This window comes from Symphalangus syndactylus, chromosome 7 (assembly GCF_028878055.3).
Source record: "Symphalangus syndactylus isolate Jambi chromosome 7, NHGRI_mSymSyn1-v2.1_pri, whole genome shotgun sequence".
Classification (NCBI taxonomy): domain Eukaryota; kingdom Metazoa; phylum Chordata; class Mammalia; order Primates; family Hylobatidae; genus Symphalangus; species Symphalangus syndactylus.
In genome coordinates this window covers 136,020,282-136,032,834 of record NC_072429.2, presented here as the reverse complement: position 1 = coordinate 136,032,834, position 12,553 = coordinate 136,020,282, and the positions used below count along the sequence as shown (strand labels likewise).

The window sequence follows — 12,553 nt, the reverse complement described above, 5'->3', positions numbered from 1 at the left end:
TTACATCAACATCAAATTCCACATAGTGAACACTGATGAGCCCAAGATCTCAAAGAACTCAGATTCATTAAGCAAAGATGCAATCACGTTAGGTTGATGAAGGATGACTAGGGACTTAGGTATTTGCAATCATTCTGATGAGAACTGAAATAAGGGAGCTCATCGACAGCAAATCCAATTCCCCAGAGTCCCAGTTCCCCAAACATTCTAACAAATTCGAGGGGTTTTTTTAATTTTAAAAAGTATCTGTATTACAAATTGGAAAAATATGGAACACTTCACAAATTGGCGTGTCATCCTTGTGCAGGGGCCATGCTAATCTTCTCTGTGTCGTTCCAATTTTAGTATATGTGCTGCCAAAGCGAGCACAAATTTGAGTTTTTATTAACATTTACAGACTTTTCCCCCACCTTTCCAAACATTTTTATCTCATCCATTCTTTTTGTTCATAGCCCATGACATTTAAACTGCAGAATTTTTGGCAAATTTTGCATCAGGGATTTAACAGAGAGAAACAATACAAGGCAGAAATAAAGGAGGATGAAGTCACTTATAACAATACGTAATCATGCACTGATTTCTTAATTTCATCCATACTTAGTGTACACGTGTTATATGTGAGAAAAATAGAGAGAGAGGAAATGAAAGGGGGAAACATAGGTTAACAAATATATAACACGATTAGTGCTTATATAAAAAGAAGTGATCTCTTTTTGTGAAAAAAGTGGCTAAGGAGTATCCTTTGAAGAGAAAACTATCATATGAGAACCATTAGGATAATTATTTTATTTTTAGTCAGTTTATTAAGGCCCCAGGAGTATAAACCTGCTGAGTTTTCTCTCCCTTCTTTAACATACCATATAAAATAATTTTTCTCATCTGTCTCTGCTCAAGGACGTTTATTTCCTTTCCATGTTGTTCTATGCACATGTCATTTTCTTCTCTGCAGTCAGAGTAGGATGCTGACCTAATGCATTCAGCAGGGGCAGGAAGGGCGGCAGAGAGATGTATTGCTCTCTGTGCCTTAATATCCTGGCTGAACACACACCGTTAGGTACACAGCCACACATTTGGTTGACAGAGGGGCCTGTGACCTGTGCGACAGGGATTAATAGGCATCTATTCTGGGCATCTTACCTTAGTAAACCTCAGGTCACCTTTGTTGTTTGGAGATACTCCCTTATTTCCCCACCTGTGCTTGAAAACCCTCTTTTTTGCCTTCAGGGCCACTGACTCACCCTGATTGTCCTTCCTTCGAAGTGAATAATCAGAGTGAGGACAGGGTTATAATAAATGGAGAGTTGTTGCTTTCTGAAAAGCAGAAAATATTATGCTTAAGTTAAATATGAGTCAAGTTCTTTACTGTAAAAGCTAGTGTTTTTATACTCCAGGATGCAACATTGCTTTGAATCTCTGGCCATTGGTTTTCTCTTCCATAAAGAGAAGAAACTGAATATAATCAGTCTTGTGAATAAATTCATTTCTAATCAAACTCAAGAGTCTCTAAGTGGCATCTATGTTACATTCTAGAAGTCGTTTGAATTCAACTGTGATGTTTTTTAGCTTTTGATTCTCGGGTACTGAATGTGCCTTTAAGATTTTCTACAGTAAATTAGAAAGTTCATATCCTGTGTTTTAAAAGTAGCTTCAAGCTAGAAACAGATCACCTTTCTGAATTAAATCATTGTAGCTTTAGATCCTCGATTGATGTCACTATTTCCTGTGTGTGCTTCTGTTTCAGGACTCTAATTTCTTCTCACAAATCCCATTTTTGCCCTTGGCGACCTGTAAGGTGGCACTAAAGAGTTGCCTGTTGTATCAACCAGGACACTTTCTGTTACAAATAACAGAAGATCTCATCGAAATTGGCTTATATAAAATAAAATAGAATTTACTGGTTCTCATTATTAAGGAATTCTGGTGGCAGACATAGCTTCAGGCATGACTGGATACAATTGCTCAAGGGATGTTATGTGTACCTTGTTCATTTCTCTGATGTTGCTACTGATTGCACTGTGCCCACTGAAAATTCAGATGTTGAAACCCAAACCCCCAGTGTGACCATCTTTGGAGAAAGGGCTTTCAAGATGGTGAAATGAGATCATAAGGATGTGGTCCTAATCCGACAGGATTGGTACCCTTACAAGAAGAGTGAGCTTTCACAGAGGAAGACCACATGAGGACACAGTCAGAAGCCTGTAAGCCAGAAAGAGCACCTTCATCAGAACAGGACCCTGCTGACACCCTGATCTCTGGACTTCCAGCCTCCAGAACTGTAAGAAAATAAATTCCTGTTGTTTCAGCCACCCAGTTTATGGTAGTTTCTTATGGCAGCCCAAGTGGAGTAACGCAGCTTTTCACTGTGGGTTTGCTCCTTGCGATAGGTTAAAGTTAGCTATAAATTCTTTGGTACCACTCCCATGGAGAGGTAGCATACAGTTTCTGCTCTCTTGAACTCAGACTGGCCTTAGTGTCTTGCTAGGCCAATAGAATTTAAGAAATGTGATGTTCTGAGATTTTTAAGGATAGGTTATAAGAAGCCTTGTCGTTTTCTAGCAGGTTCTCCTAGAATCCTCACTGTAGGGGAAGTTAGCCATGACGTATGAAGTAAATTATCCTGGGTTAGAGAGAAACACAAATGAATTTAGAGGTGTAGCTAGTGGAGAGAATTAGGTTAAATATTTTGATCATGTGTCAGGTATTATGTAGTCCTTAATGAATAATAATGGGAAATAAGTAATGTTGGTTGAGGGCTCAATGTGTGTCAGGTACATAAGTGATTTACATAAATATTTTAATATATATGGATTCAAATATCTACTTAATAATACATATTGTATATTAAATATAAGTACATATATTTAAAGAATATATAAACATGTATTATTTAATATGTTAAAATCTGTATTAATTTATATATATGTGTGTATATATATATATACGTATATATATGTATACGTATATATACATATATATACGTATATATATATATATATATATAGCTGCAGAAAGTCTATTAGATAAAACCAGTATTGTGCTTAGTTCAAAGATAGGGAAACCGACCCTTAAAGGTTAACTAACTCGACCATGGTCGTTCAAGTGTTAAATGGCAGAAAGGGGATCTGGCTGACATGAATCCTAGTTCTCAACCACTATACAATTCTTTTTGTTCTTTCCTTGCTGCCTGATTTTATTGGTACACTGCTCCCCACCACATCAGACTTCTCTGTTAGCTTGTCTTCCCTAATTCAACCTGAACTGTCACTTTGTAGTTACTACTATTATATAATATTATACATTGCATGTATGTATTACTTAAAACAGCAATAACGTTCTCTACCATTTAATGGTCACCTATGTTCCATTTATTAAATTGATCATTTCAAAACGATTAGTAAACCTTATCCCAATGATGTTGGGAGCAGGCCCCCCAAAATCTGGCCATAAACTGGCCCCAAAACTGGCCATAAACAAAATCTCTGCAGCACTGTAACATGTTCATAATGGCCCTAACACCCACGCTGGAAGGTTGTGGGTTTACGGGAATGAGGGCAAGGAACACCTGGACCGCCCAGGGTGGAAAACCCCTTAAAGGCATTCATAAGCCACAAACAATAGCATGAGTGATCTGTGCCTTAAGGGCATGCTCCTGCTGCAGTTAACTAGCCCAACCTATTCCTTTAATTTGGCCCATGCCTTCATTTCCCATAATGGATATTTTTAGTTAATTTAATATCTATAGAAACAATGCTTATGACTGGCTTGCTGTTAATAAATACGGGGGGAAATCTCTATTCGGGGCTCTCAGCTCTGAAGGCTGTGAGACCCCTGATTTCCCACTTCACACGTCTATATTTCTGTTTGTGTGTCTTTAATTCCTCTAGCGCCACTGGGTTAGGGTCTCCCTGACTGAGCTGGTCTTGGCACAATGATGCTCAGAGATAGATATTTTAGTCTTAACTTAGCAGAGGAGGAAGCTGAGTTTCAGGAAAGTATTGATTGAAGGACATTGTAAGACTGCACAGCTGTGTGGCCAGGTGCCACTTGACTCTTATGGTTCTGAAGCACTTCCTTTGGTTAATCTCGGGGCTCTCTCAGCTTTCATCACTACACACAGATGCTAAAGATTTTAGAAAGCAGTGTATAAGGCCGGGCGCGGTGGCTCACGCTTGTAATCCCAGCACTTTGGGAGGCCGAGGCGGGCGGATCACGAGGTCAGGAGATCGAGACCACGGTGAAACCCTGTCTCTACTAAAAATACAAAAAATTAGCCGGGCGTGGTGGCGGGCGCCTGTAGTCCCAGCTACTCGGAGAGGCTGAGGCAGGAGAATGGCGTGAACCCGGGAGGCGGAGCTTGCAGTGAGCCGAGATTGAGCCACTGCACTCCAGCCTGGGTGAAAAAGCGAGACTCCGTCTCAAAAAAAAAAAAAAAAAAAAAGAAAGCAGTGTATAAGCTAGAGCTGCCACCCCCACTCTTGCCCTGATAGTTTGGAGAGGTATTCCTTCAAATAATGGAGTGTTTCATTTATCCAGTTCATCAAAGTTCTGCCATCATTTATGTCATGCATTAAGCTACAAATGTCTTAGCCTTTGGTCTCTCAGTACAACCTTCAGTTAAATTGAGCTGGGAATTTACAGGTGAAGGGCCAAGTGGAGAAAGAAAGCAGAAAGAAGGAAAATTTAATGTCAGTTTGCTTCATTGCTTTAGCCAAGATGAGACAGAAATATCAGGATTTATTATTGCAACCTTTATCTAGTCTGATATTCTGAGAGCATGTGAGCTGGAAAGTGGGTTCAGAGAGTAGATAACATACAGAAAACAATTTTGAAGCCACAGTGGAAAATCTCTATTTCTATAGTCATATGGTTTGGGGCAGTTTGACCAAGATTGTTTATTTATAGACTGGTCTCCAAATCACACATGGACATTTCAAACAATGAATCTGTGTCATATGATGGACATTTGCCATCCAGAAGAGATGGATCAACATTGATGCAGGCAATGTGTGAATTGAAGTTGGAGGTAGAATATGTTTCGGAGTCAGATACCTGGATTGAAGATACAGTTCTGAAAGTTATTAGCTGTGACACCTTAGATAAATGAGCCAACTTTCCTGAACCTCGGTTTCCTTTCTATAAAATAAAGATGAACAGGCTTGCCTCATGAGGTAATCACATAGGAAAACTGACTGTTAATAGAGACGATGTATATAAATTATCTCATGACATGTATGATTTTTATGTTGTCAAAGTAAATGATGGCTATGGCAGTTTATTAATGTGGGATTATTTTTGCTATAAGCCTGAAGTGAGTTGGAAATGTTTCTTTCTATTCAAAATTACATAAACAAAGGAGAGCTATTAAGATGGTATTGCCAACACATGAAATAACTGAAATGATTTTTAGCTGTGCTGAATTCTAGAATATTTGCCAAAGAAAATCAGAGAGAGTTCATGAATATGAGTTTGTACGTATGTTTGTAAATAGTATGTATATATTTTATATGTTTTATGGATATATTTCATCTACACAGTCATTAAAGCATTCTTTACTCACATATTAGATCCTGGTATTCAATAGCCAATCTAGGCACAAAGAATTGTAAAATTAGAGTCTAGCCTTACAGCTAACGCCATTGGGTTGGAGTTCATATTTGGTTCAAATCCTGACACACTGTTTACTAGTTGTTTGTCAGGGGCCCATTTGACAAAATAAAAGCACAGGATTTGCAATAGAATGAATATGGGATTACAAATTAGCTATGACTCCTGGGTCTCAGTTTCCTCATCTGTAAAACTGGGTTTGGATAGGGGTTATAGAATCATGTATTTGTTTTTGGTGAATTAAACAAAAAAAATCTATTGACACTACTTAGCAGTTCTGAGCTTACTAATAAAATGCTGCCCATATATAGTAGCCAATATTTTATTATTAAGACCCTCAAGTGCACTAAAATATGTTGCTTTAGCTACGGTATAAATAATGTAATAAGATAAAATAAGGAATCTACTGTTTGTGTATTATCATTCTAGGTATTTAAAAGTCATCTTATAGAATGGAACAAGTAGGACTTTTATTTGATTTTAAAGACAAAAACACCAAAGACAAGAAAATTTAAACAACTTGCTGGAGGCCAGGCCTGGTAGCTACTTGACCCTTTCTGCTCAGAACACAGGATTAGACCTCTTTTTGTGAGACAGCAGTGTTCACAGTGCTCCAGAGGCCAGACAGGAGATAGGTAAGTTACCTTGAACCTGGGGCACAAAGAGGAGGCTGATGTCCAGAGAGTTTCTATTACAATAAATTTCCTGAGTTAGTATGGAAAGGAATAAATCAAGATGGGCTCACAATTTTATCTCATGTTAATTCCAAGGGCCCATGAACACTTTATTTGCATGTTGAAATCAGAGAAATGTTTCTCGGTTAAAAAAATATATATGTACAACTTATATTTTCTTGAAATATACAGCATAGCCAGAACTACCCTTTTTCACCCCCAACACGTAATGGAAGGTTAAGCTCAGCAAGTATTTCACTTTTCTTATAACTCTAAATGAAGAAAATCAACAATGCAGTAGCGATGATAAATGATGGTTGGCACTTGTCCTGAGCATGTGTGTTTCACAGGAAGTAGAGGAGATTTTGGCAAAGGAGGGCCCTCAAGCTCCATCAGATGTGGCAGCTCCATCTCAGGTCCTGCTCATGGTTGCCTTGTGAGTGCCTGCTTCCATCTTACCATAACTTCTTCCAAGCAAAGCCTCATATCAGGTTGTTTGTGATAAATATCCCACTTTTTTAAGCATTGGGAAATGACTTTTTAAACTATGCCGCCAATACAAAGCTGATTCCTTCTTTTAATTTTACAAACTCCACATACGGTGAATTATTTATCTTTTTACTTTTAACTAGCAGCGGAGTAGGTCCTAAAGCCCATGTCCACGAGACCAGACTCAGTTGCCTCAGTGATTAATAAAGTGTTCAGTGGATTCTTGCTGCATATGTCCATGCTATGGTTATCTGATAGCTATGTGCAAGCCAAGTCAGGCATGGGGATGTTGTAAAGCTAATTAAACACCCTGAAATGAAAATCTTTATTGACCAGAAACCCATATTCAGAAACTTTCATATTTCTATTAGCTATACTTAGAAAGATATGGGATTCATTTTCCCACATGAAAGCAGAGAAATAGGCACAGCTGTGCTGGATCCTTATGTAATTGAAACTCTGCGGCATGTCATTCAAATCCCTCTGTGATCTCTACCCTGTGAAACTCTACAATTAAACTCACTTGTCTGTATATACCTACACTCTAGTCACTTCACTTACTTAGACTTCCGAGAACACGCATGCTTTTTTTTAATACTAAGAGCTGCAGAAATGTATTTTTCTTTTTGTAATGTCCTGTACTCCTTATTCAGCTTGAGAACAATATCTTTTTTGTCTTACATTAACTTTATATGTTCAATATTTTTAAATTTCGAAAGCTTTTGTGGTACAAGTGGTTTTTTGTTATGTGAATGAATTGTATAGTGGTGAATTCTTGGAGTTTAGTGCACCCAAGAACCATGTTTTGATGCTGAAGTCTCAGCAGGTCTTTCTCTGTGAAGCCTTATTGAATTTCCTACCCCCGAGCATAATTCATGAACCCCGTTTGTGCAGTCCCTGAGTCAGACAGTTGGCCACTAATGATTGTTTTAAATATATGTCTTCCTAACTAGCCTGTAATTTCCTCTAAAGACAAAGCTGTATTCTATTGATCTTGAAATCTTTGCTGTAGCGGGTCTTCTAACATTTGATAGGTACCATTCTTGATAATTAAATGAAAGAATTGTGTATTTCTTTTTACTATTATCTTAGGTTCAGGGGTACATGTGCAAGTTTGTCACATAGGTAAACACTTGTCATGGGGGTTTCTTGTACAGATTATTTTATTACCCAGTTATTAAGTCTAGTACTAATTAATTATTTTTCCTGATCCTCTCTCTTCTCCCACCTTCCACCTTCTTCATAGGCCCCAGTGTGTGTTGTTCCCCACTATGTGTCTATGTGTTATTATTTAGCTCCCACTTATAAGTGAGAACATGTGGTATTTGGTATTTGATTTTCTGTTTCTGCGTTAGTTTCCTAAAGACCATGGCCTCCAGCTTCATCCATGTCCCAGGAAAATACGTGATCTCATTATTTTTTATCGATGCATAGCATTCCACAGTGTAGATGTACTATATTTTCTTTATCCCATCTGACATTGATGGGCGTTTAGATTAATTCCATGTCTTTGCTCTGTGAATAGTGCTGCAATGAACATGTGCATGCATGTGTCTTTATAATAGAACAAATTATATTTCTATGGGTATATACCCAGTAATGGAATTGCTGGGTCTAATGGTATTTCTGTCTTTAGGTCTCTGAGGAATCGCCACACTGTCTTCCACAATGGTTGGACTAATTTACACTCCCACCAAGAGTGTATAAGCATTCCCTTTTCTCCACAACGTTGCCAGCATCTGTTATTTTTCGACTTTTAGTAATAGCCATTCTGACTGGTTTGAGACAGTATCTCATTGTGGTTCTGATTTGCAGTTCTCTAATGTTCAGTGATGTTGAGCTTTCTTTCATATATTTCTTGGCCACATTCATGTTTTCTCTGGAAAAGTGTCTGTTCATGTCCTTTGCCCACTTTTTACTGGGGTTGTTTGCTTTTTTCTTGTAAATTTGTTTAAGTTCCGTATAGATGCTCAATATTAGACCTTTGTTAGATGCATAGTTTGCAAAAATTTTCTGCAGATGTCAGTTTACTCTTTTGATATCTTCTTTTGCTGTGCAGACCCTCTTTAGTTTAATTGGATCCTATTTGTCAATTTTTACTTCCATTGCAATTGCTTTTGGCATTTTCATGATGAAATCTTTGCCTGTGCCTGTGTCCTGAATGGCATTGAATGACATTGTCTAGGTTGTCTTCCAGAGTGTTTATAGTTTGGGGTTTTACGTGTAAGTCTTTAATCCATCTTGAGTTAATTTTTGTATATGGCGTAAGGAAGGGATCTAGTTTCAATTTTCTGCATATGGCTATCCAGTTATTCCAGCACCATTTGTTGAATAGGGAATCATTTTCCCATTGCTTGTTTTTGTCAGGTTTGTTGAAGATCAAATAGTTGTAGGTGTGTGGTCTTTTTTCTGGGTTCTCTATTCTGTCTCATTGGTCTATGTGTCTGTTTTTCTGCCAGTACCATGCTGTTTTAGTTATTATAGCCCTGTAGTACAGTTTGAAGTAGGGTAACATGATGCCTCCAGCTTTTTTTGCTTATGATTGTCTTGGCTATTTGGACTCTGTTATGTTCCATAAGAATTTTAAAATAGTTTTATCTAGTTCTGTGAAGAATGACATTGGTAATTTAATGGGAATAGCATTGAATCTATAAATTGCTTTGGGTAGTATGGCCATTTTAATGATGTCAATTCTTCATATCCGTGAGCATGAAATGTTTTTCTGTTTGTGCCATCTCTGATTTCACTGAGCAGTGGTTTGTAGTATTTTTACTAATAATAGATTCATTCCATGACCTCTAATTAAATATATTTTTTCTTTTTCAACTTTTATTTTATTATAACTATTGTTATAAACAATTGGTTATTTTAGATTCAGGGAATACATGTGCAGGTTTGTTGCATGAGTAAATTGTGTTGCATGAGTAAATTGCTGAGCTTTGGTGTACAAATACTTTCATTACCCAGGTACTGAGCATAGCACCTGATTGGTAGTTTTTTGATCCTCACCCTCCTCCTACACTCCATGCTCAAGTAGGCCCTGGGTTTCCCTTTCCATTTTTGTGTGCATGTGTATTCAATATTTAGTTCCCTCTTGCAAATGAGAATATGTGGTATAGTTGGTTTCCTGTTCATTAATTCATATAGGGCTTGAGTTCCATCCATATTGCTGCAAATGGCATGACTGTTCTTTTTTGTGGCTGCATAGTATTCCAGAGTGTATATGTATGGTATTTTTTTTTATCCAGTCGACCACTAATGGACATCTAGTTTGATTCCATGTCTTTTCTATTGTGAATAGTGCTGCAATGAACATGAGAGTACACACATCTTTTCAATGGAATGATTTACATTCGTTTGGGTATATACTGAGTAATGGGATTGCAAGGTCAAATACCAGTTCTGTTCTAAATTCTTTGAAAAATCTCCAAACTGCTTTCTACATTGGCTGAACTAATTACATTCCCACCAGCAGTTTATAAACATTCCTTTTTCTCCTCAACCTTGCCAACAATTGTTATTTTTGACTTTTTAATTACACCTATTCTGACTATTTTGAGATAATATCTCATTGTGGTTTGGATTTAGATTTGTCCAATGATTAGTGATGTTGAACATTTTTTCATATGCTCGTTAGACTCACGTATGTCTTTTTAAACACATGTTCATGTTCATTGTCCTTTGTAGTTTCTTATGTACTTCAGAAGTATCTGTTCCTGTCCTTTGCACATGGGGTTGTTTATTTTTTGCTTGTTGATTTAAGTTCCTTATAGATTCTGAATATTAGACTTTTGTAAGATGCATACTTTGCAAATATTTTCTCCCATTCTATAGGTTGTCTGTTTACCCTGTTGATAGTCTCTTTTGCTGTGCAGAAGCTCCTTATTTTTATTAGGTCCCACTTATCTGTTTTGTTTTCACTGGAATCGCAGTGGATTTTTCATAGATGACTCTTTTAAGTTAAACTACCTAATGTTGGCAGTGGGTTTTTCACAGATGACTCTTCTAATTTTGAGGTATGTTCCTTTGATTCCTAGTTTTTTAAGGTCTTTTACATAAAAGAATATTGAATTTTATCAAAAGTCATTTCTGCATCTAATTTTTTTTTGTCTTTTAGTTCTGTTTATGTGATGAATCACATTTATTGATTTGCATATGTTGGACCAACCTTCCATTGCAGGAATAAAGCCTACTTGATTGTGGTGGATTAGCCTTTTGATGTGCTGCTGGATTTAATTTTTCTAATTTCTTTTTGAGAATTTTTGTGTCTATGTTCACCAGGGATATTTACCTGAAATTTCCTTTTTTTTTGTTGTTTTTTTCATTTTGTCTCTCATAGGTTTTGGTATCAGAATTATGCTGGCCTCATATAACGAGTTAGGGAGGAGTCCCTCTTCCTACATTTTTTGGTGTAATTTTGGTAGGATTGGAATCTGCTCTTCTTTATACATGTGTTAAAATTCAGCTGTGACTCCATCTGACACAAGGCTTTTTCTGGTTGGTAAGTTTTTTTATTACTGATTCAATTTTCAAACTCAATTGTTTTTTCAATTTTTTCCTGCTTTAATCTTGAGTGGCTATAGGTTTCCAGGAATGTATCCATTTCTTTCATGTTTTCTAGTTTGTGTGCATGGAGGTGTTTATTATAGTCTCTGAAGGTGTTATTAATATTTTGTATTTCTGTGGGATTGGTCATAATGTCACCTTTGTCATCTCTGGTTGCGTTTATTTGGATAGTCTCTCTTTTTTCTTACTCTTCTTAATTTAGCTAGCAGTCTATCAATCTTTTTATTTTTTTTTTTACCAACTTTTGGTTTTATAGATCTTTTGTATGTATTTTTTTTTGCCTGTCAATTTCATTCAGCTCAGGTCTGATTTTGCTTATTTCCTTTCTTCTGATAGCTTTGGGGTTGGTTTGCTCTTGTTATTCTAGTTCCTCTAGGTGTGATGTTAGATTTTTAATTGTAGATCTTTCTGTCTTCTCAATGTAGGTGTTTGGCACTATAAACTTCCCTTTTAACATTCTTTTAGCTGTGTTCCAGAGATTCTGGTATAGTTTATCTTTGTTCTCATTAGTTTCAAAAATTTTTTTGATATCTGCCTTTATTTCATTCTTTGCCCAAAAGTCATTCAAGAGCAGTTTGTTTAACATTCATGTAATTATATGGTTTTGAGAGATCTTCTTGGTATTCATTTCTAGTTTATTGCACTGTGGTCCAACAGCGTGATTGGTATAATTTCATTTTTTGAAGTTTGTTGAGAATTTCCTTATGGCCAAGCAAGTGATTGATCTTACAGTATGTGCCATGTGCAGATGAGAATAATATATATATTTGTTATTAATGGGTGGAATATTCTGTAGATTTCTGTTAGGTCCATTTGGTCAAGTGTTGAATTTAGGTCCTGAATATCTTCGTTAATTTCCTGCCTCAATGATCTCTCTAACCCTGTCAGTGGGTTTTAAAATTTTGACAGAGCCTGTTGGTGACACAAAGTCAAGTTAGCCTCTCTGTCATTTGCTTCATCAGCAGCAATTAAGATGAAGTATTGAGAACCGTGCTGGAAATAACAATTAAAGTTGACAATAAACACCATGAAGTGTAAGCAAATTATCTACTCTCCATACTAATGAAAGTTATGTCCTTGTGGGGACCAAAATGCCAAAGTTCTGAAAATTAATCCCTGAAAATTAAAATAATTGACACCCCATGCCTGTATTAAGGACTAACTACAAATTGTGCTGTTGTTTCAAATTCAAAAGAACAAACAAACTTCCCTACCCATAA

General features: G+C 36.8%; 1 non-coding gene across 1 annotated transcript; it reads right to left on the bottom strand.

Moving 5' to 3' along the window:
* Window positions 1–262: 262 nt before the first annotated feature.
* On the bottom strand, window positions 263–369 carry LOC129487146 (U6 spliceosomal RNA). The gene has a single exon (XR_008659248.1). It is a non-coding gene; the product is annotated as a U6 spliceosomal RNA (small nuclear RNA).
* Between the last annotated feature and the right edge of the window lie 12,184 nt (window positions 370–12,553).